Genomic DNA, 6,990 nt, shown 5'->3' with positions numbered 1-6,990 from the left:
ATTTTCTTAGAATATACCACTTTATGGAGTTTGCTGATACGCCTGCGTAGAAATATTTGTCTTAATTTAAGGAAAACAAAAGGCATAAATGAGCTAGTATGTGTGAAATGCACAGTATTCAGGGCTTTTGTATGCCTTCTTTGTTCTGTCACTGAGTCACTGTGCTGGACTGATCACTTTATACCCACACAGAATTATGCACATGCACACAGCAGTACACACTGAGATCCTGTGAGAATTCTTCTTCAGGGTCTGGAGGACAGGGGTATGTTCTGGCCCAGGTTTAACAGCTGTTGTAGCTACTGCAGGTAATGGTAATAGAAGTACTGTGAAGTTTTCTGTTAGCTGTTTCTGTTGGAGATCAATGAGGCAGAGCATGTCTGGACAGCATTCATATTGCAGCCCTTTTAATTTGGTGATTTAGAAGTAGATTCTTCTTTCAGAAGTATATTGTTTCCTAGATTGATGGTCAAGTATTTCTTTACATCAAAAGTCTGTAAGAAAAGAACCATGATTTGCAGCTTTCTTTTCAATCTGCAGGTTGCTTTGTGGAATTCTGAAACAGTTTTTCGTTACCGATCTAGCACACTGTTAATGAGATGATAGTGTGTATATATATATATATAGCTATGTATATCTTAGCATTGATTTCCCTTTCAAGTCATATGTGCTTACAGGAAAAATGAATAGAATAATCTTTTCCCAGAGCTCAATAGCACAGGAGCTCTTCTGCAAATTATGTTGCCAGAGCTTAGATGTCTGTTCTTAAGTTGTTTATGGCTTAAGTGTGGGCCAGTTACATGTCTTGGACATCCTACAAGAACCTCAGCTATTATAAAAAAAAGTTTGTTGTTTTTTTTTTTCTCTTTAACTTGTCTGCCTTGTATGAAAAACGTCTGTGATCCCTATTTACAAAAATAATTATTCTGCTGTTACAAAAGAATGTCAAACACTACCAATTTTGTTTTAGTACAGCTAGTAAGTGTGTTAGCAACCATTGAGGCTGAATTCCTTTCTGTCCTTCCCCCACTTAAACCTGGCAGCAGCTAAACACTCCTCCCACAACCAGGCTGCAGTTTTGTCCCTGCGATCAGTTTGCAAAGGAGGATCCATTGAGCATTAGATTTTTTTTTTCCCGGTGGGGCAGCAGCAATTCAGAGTTCACTAACACCGCAGAACAAAGAGAAAGTTAATCTGTGCTTTTCAATAAAAGCAGCTGAGCCCTTCTTGGTGCTTGGTGAGGAGAGGGGCTTTCCAGGTGTGAGGCATGCACCAGGTTGCTGTTTTCTCAAAGTACAAACATCTAAAAAAAGTCTAAATTCTCTTGATAAACTTTTAACGGCAATTAATTATCATACAAAAAAGCCAAACTTTTGTCAGGGGGGAGAGTGTTTGCTCTCAGGAATAATAGTTGTAAGCACAGGTGTTCTAGAAAGTTACTATCACACCCTTGCCATAGTGGCTGGGTCTTGGTGACTCCTTTGAAACCTTGCCTTGGCCCCAGCTCTGCCTGCCGCTCCCTGTTCATGCTGACTAATCTTCCCTACATCAGTGCCTGGAAACTTCTGCCTTCCCTGGGGTGAAGGACAAGGGAAGCCAGTTTGATGAAACCAACAGAGTCCATCTCTGCTTCCTACAAAAGCAAGGTTAACTTTATAGTTGTGGTTTTTGTTGTTGTTTTTTCTAAAACAATACAGTTTCTTGACAAGTGATTCAACCAAATAAGACAAGTGTGGTACCTAGCGAATGGTGTTAAGGTGGAAAACCCACTGTATATTCTTAGTAATGAAATGTTGAAATTCATTTATAGTCACATGAAGATATTATACAAATATTTTGCGTTGTTTGAGATTGTCATTAATCTTTTCTGGGTTGTTTACAGATTCTTTACTGCACTGTGGTCACAGATGCCACTTATTTTTTGGGAAGAGATCCCAGTAGAAAGCAGTGTATCAAGGCATTGCACAGATATATCAAAATAATATTTATTTATTTTAAATAGGTAATGGATAATGCATAATATGTAAAAAATTATACACATCACAGAGGGTTTCTAACACCCAGACAGCTCTTGAGAGCAGAACAATTGCAATAGGTAGAGTCACCAGCTTCAAAGTGCTCACAGAACCAAGCACCTGTATTTTTTTTGAGAGCAAAAATGCTCTAGCTGAGGAGAGCAGATTAGCAGCAGGACTTGATACTTTAAACAAACACTTGGCATTCTAAAAATGGAGTCATTGTTGTTCCTGTATGGGTGAACAATGTTTTTTATTCTCCATGCCTCCTGTCCTGCACCTTAAACAAATTCAAGCAGAAATTAACCCCCTCTTTCTTTTGCATTGTCTCCTCTCTCTCATCTAACTGCTTTTTCCCTGTCTTTCTCTGTTCAGCTCTTTCCTTTATATGCATTCTTCTATTTGCCAATTTGCTACTTGCTGTTTTTTTTCCTTTGTCCTTTTTTTTTTTATTTTTTTTTTTTACTTTTCTGGTGTGGCCAGGTTGTTTAACTTTTCAGTGTGCCAGGTGCAGTTGTGGAAATGAGTAAGCCTGCCGAGCTGCGAGCTGTGGGATTGGCAGAGCTATAAGATAGCCAGGCCAGATCCTTGCCCTGAACACAGGCGTTTTGTTACCGACAGGGTGATACACTGTCTTTTATGTGTGTGTGAAACAAGGCGTGGCAGAGTAACCCTTTCGTTGCTTTCCTCTGCATAGGAACTGGCGCTGCTCTGCAATTGCCTGTAGACTCTTTTCAAGGTGGGGTGGATCTCTTTCTGGCAAAGCTCATGACAGAGCATTTAGATAGATACAAATAAATGTCTGCTCTGCTGTGCAGCTAGTAGAATAGAACAAAATAAATGGAATAGAATATAATACTTCAGCTGGAAGAGACCTACAACAATCAATCAGTCCAAATGCCTGACCACTTCAGGGCTGACCAAAAGCTACAGCATGTCATTAAGAGCACTGCTGAAAGCCTCTTAACTATTGATGGCTTGGGGCATCAGCCACCTCTCTTGGAAGCCTGTTTCAGTGTTTGGACAGCCTCTCATAAAAGAAATGCTTCCCAATGTCCAGTTTGAAACTCTCCTGGTGGAACTTTTAGCTATTCCCATGTCATGTCACTAGATACCAGGGTGAATAGATCAACACCTCCCTCTCCACTTCCCCTCTTTCAGAGGCTGTAGGAAGCAATGGGGTGGCCCCTTAGCCTTCTTCCCTCCAAGCTAGACAAACCCATAGTCCTCAGAACTTCTCCTAGAACATTCCTTCCAGCCCTTTCACCAGCTTTGTTGTTCTCTTCTGGGCATGTTAAAGGACTTTCACATCCTTCTTGACTTGTGTGGGGCCACACAGTCCTCCAAGTGAGGCCACACCAACACTGAACACAACAAAATATTTTTTTAAATTCCTTTTAAGACTAGGTGTGCTGTGTTTGATGTACCCCAGGTTGGGGGTTGCCCTCTGGGCTGCCAGGGCAATGCTGACTCCCACTGAGCCTCCTGCTGGCCAACTCCCCCAATACCCCTCTGCAGGGCTGCTCTGCAGCCGCTCCTTTCCCATGTTATACTTGTGTTGGGCATAAGTGGAAATATTAGCCTCCTTTTGGTCTGTGAATTTTCATCAGTGCTGAACAACTGAACTGTATTCAACAGAAAGATAATTCTGAAAAGTTGCACCTTGGAAAAAATCTCTGCTGATCTTACTCTAATCTGTCAAGTCCAGTATTATCTGCAATGGTACAGTGTAAGTTTTCAGGGACTGTAGATTCAGGAATGTGGCATTCCCATTCTCAGAAGAAAAAGAGTATTATTCTATTACTTTTTTTCTGTCACAACTGAGCTTATAAATGTAAAACTATGTGTGTGCCTGTGTGCTCTGTCAGTAGGTAACTTTAGAAGGGGCTGGTTTAGCAAAAAAAGAGGGCTCCAACTGAAGAACAATGCAGGCCGGAAACCAGATATCAACTGACTTGAAGTTTAGGATGGAAATTGGAGAAATGTTGAACTCTGATTGGTAGAGTTTGGTGTGTCTTGGTTGGAAATTCAGAGACAAGAGCTCAATGGATTTTTGGGTGGATTTAAGTCAACTCAGAGAAGGGATTCTATAATGTGTTTGCCAGTTATCAATGGACTGGTGGTGATAACAGAAAGTCACTTCACATTTTTTATAGAGTCATTGAATGATTTGGGTTGAAAGGGGCATTTAAAGTGTGAAATGAACAGGAACATCTTTGACTAGATTAGGCTGTAATAATAATATAATAATATAATAATATAATATACTAATAAGAATAATTCCGTATTAACTAAAAAGACCCTCAAGATGCAATATATATTCTCTAATTTTCAGTGTCTTTGATGTATAAAGTGAGATGTGTGCTCAGGAGGAGTCACATGAGTCATGCTAATAAAGTGGTCAGTCTGAAGATAAAAGGGAATCTTTGTTCCCTTTTATGCTTACAGGCTCTAGAAACTTCACTAAGGCAGTAATCACAAGCCCAGGAGACTGGACTAGAAAATCTTTTAAGAGGCTTCCAAACCAATCCATTCTATGATTCCATGATTTTTAAAAGGTGCATTAGAAAAAACTTAGGTGCTCTCTGCATTCACAGAGAATGACAAATTGCAAAAAAGGAAGATTTAAGTAAGCTACCAGTTGAACTTTCCAGTAGGAATAAAAAGACAACTGGGAGCCTGTTGAATCCTCCCTGGAAATTCCTAGGGTTAAGATGGTCATTTGTCAGGAAAGATAGTGCTAGAATTAATCTGTTGGGTCTCTACTGTTCCCATTTGCATTAGACTGAATAAACAAGTTAGACTGAATAAAACAAACAAGTTAGATGTGACAGTGAACTCCAGACCTTTAAAGCCTATTCAGACTTTCCTATTCAGCATCTCCTGGTGACATGACATGTAGTCAGGTGCTGTTTATTAGTGATTAGGGGTGTAGAATCACAGAATCTTAAGACCTTAAAGATCACCTAATTTCAACCTCCCTGGATGGGATGACTAGCAGAGAGATCTAGATAGATTGGAACATTGGGCAGTGATTAATGGAATGAAATTTAACAAGTTGAAGTGCTGGATTTTGCACCTAGGATGGAGTAAAACTGGGCACAAGTATAAACTGGGAGAGCAAAGACCAGAGAGCAGCCCTGCAAAAAGAGGCAGAGACACCTTCCATTAGATCAGGTTACTCAAAGCCCCATCCAGCCTGGCCTTGAACACTTCCAGGGATGGGGCATAGTGTCTCAGCACTCTGACAGTAAAGATTTTCTTACTAATATCTGATGTAAACCTTCTTTCAGTTCAAAGCTGTTCTCCATTGTCTATCCCTACATGCCCTTGTAAAAAGTCCCTCTCCAGCTTTCTTCTAGGCCCTCTTCAGGTACTGGAAGGCTGCTGTAAACTCTGACCTTATAACTTTGTGTGTACTTAATTTTTCTTGTAATTACTTGAATGGGTGGTGCTGTGGTCTGAAGCACTTTCCAGAATTAGATTTTCACCCCTCTATTTTCTCCTTTTGTCCCAGATTAGTTTGTATTTGTTGATGTGTTACACATGAATTTCTCCAGTCCCTTTCTAAGGTTCTTGGGACACCTACAGCTTACCATGGTGTCTTTTATTCAGTAATATATAAACTAAGAAGGTCATACAGATAAGTCAGATGTACATATGCAGAAAAAACACAAGAAAAGCATTACTTTTGCATGTCCAATAGCTGTTATTTTGCTATTTATATTCAAACATTCGATCTAGAGTGGATTTTACAGTCAAATAGCATTCATATAGTAGACATTTAGCATCAAAGACTCCTGATGTCCCTCTGCATATCTGCTCCAGGCACATGGCTGACAACATATTTATGGGGGTTACCAAAACACCTTAACACCTGAGCATCTTGCAATCATTGATGAATTTGTAATCATATTCCTAAGGGCAGGAGATTAAGTTGCAATCCCCCTTTTCAAGGACAGTTTATTGAAAATTCAGAAAAATTAGTCAACTTACCGAGATCCTGTAGGGAATCCTGGGGAGTCTTTGTCTCGTGAGTCCTGTTCTGGTGTCACAATTTACCTCCTTGACAGCCTGAGCCTGCAGTGACCAGCAGAGGAACAGACCCTCACCTAGAGCTTTGGTACTGGAAAACTGTAAAATCAGAGCCTGCAGGTAAAAAATTCCATTTGTTTTACCTAGATTTTGACTGGCTTGAAACAAATCTTTAATGAAGGAGCTAGGAGGAAACCTGAAATAATATTTGTTGCTGTGTTGTTGCTATTGTTGCTGTTTTTTAGAGCTTTCTCAAAAAGTAGAAAAATAAAAAAATTAAACTGGCAGCTATTTAAATTTGCAGGTAGGCCCAACAGCGCATGATGAACATCAGAAGTCAGGATATGTGATGGGTGTCAACTAAGCAGCTTTTGTTTCCTAAGTTGTCATTTTGTGACTGTTCTATTTCATAACTTATTTCACTGTATCCTGAATTGCAAGATGCTTTTAACATATGATCACAATAAAGAAACATGACAGATTGATTGTTATACAAACATGCATCTAAAACTGTCACCAGTTGTAATTTTGTCATTGTTCTCCTTTTTCAAAAATTCAAATGCACTGGGAATATGAAATAACATTTTCTATTGACCCATTTTTGACTTGTATCTGCACTCCCATGTATTTCAACTCAAGTTGCTTGAACATAAAAACTGATGTGTAACATAATTTGGTTCATTTCTCTTTTGTCAGGTTCTAAATACACTAAAGATAAATGATAAATTATCTTTGTTGCACTGGAATTGGCACCATCATCAGGCTGATAGCAAAGTTGCTACAAATTTGAAGATGAACAGTTTTTTCTTCTAACTTAATTTCCTTAAAAGATACTTAAATCATTATCTGAAATATGTAAGAGTGCCCATAATAATTCTGTATGAAACTGCAAAAATAAGATGTCAAAGCGTTAAGTCAAAATAAAATGATAGATTAGATG

The 6,990-nt window shown here is 39.2% G+C and overlaps 1 protein-coding gene across 14 annotated transcripts in view; it reads left to right on the top strand.

Moving 5' to 3' along the window:
- LOC102062631 (uncharacterized) overlaps window positions 1-6,990 on the top strand; it is a 40,393-nt gene that overhangs the window by 1,651 nt on the left and 31,752 nt on the right. The window contains exon 1 of one of the 14 annotated variants that reach the window (XR_012582281.1): window positions 55-265. The exons of 11 other annotated variants lie outside the window; for them this stretch is intronic. The gene's annotated coding sequence lies outside the window, so the exon portion shown is untranslated. Of the gene's footprint in view, window positions 1-54; window positions 309-6,990 lie in introns of those variants that run through there. 2 more of the 14 variants (XR_012582280.1, XR_012582282.1) reach the window with 2 other exon arrangements.

Source organism: Zonotrichia albicollis, chromosome 1 (genome assembly GCF_047830755.1).
Source record: "Zonotrichia albicollis isolate bZonAlb1 chromosome 1, bZonAlb1.hap1, whole genome shotgun sequence".
NCBI classification, from domain to species: domain Eukaryota; kingdom Metazoa; phylum Chordata; class Aves; order Passeriformes; family Passerellidae; genus Zonotrichia; species Zonotrichia albicollis.
The sequence above is the reverse complement of the archived record's forward strand: the minus strand, read 5'-3'. Positions and strand labels throughout refer to the sequence as shown.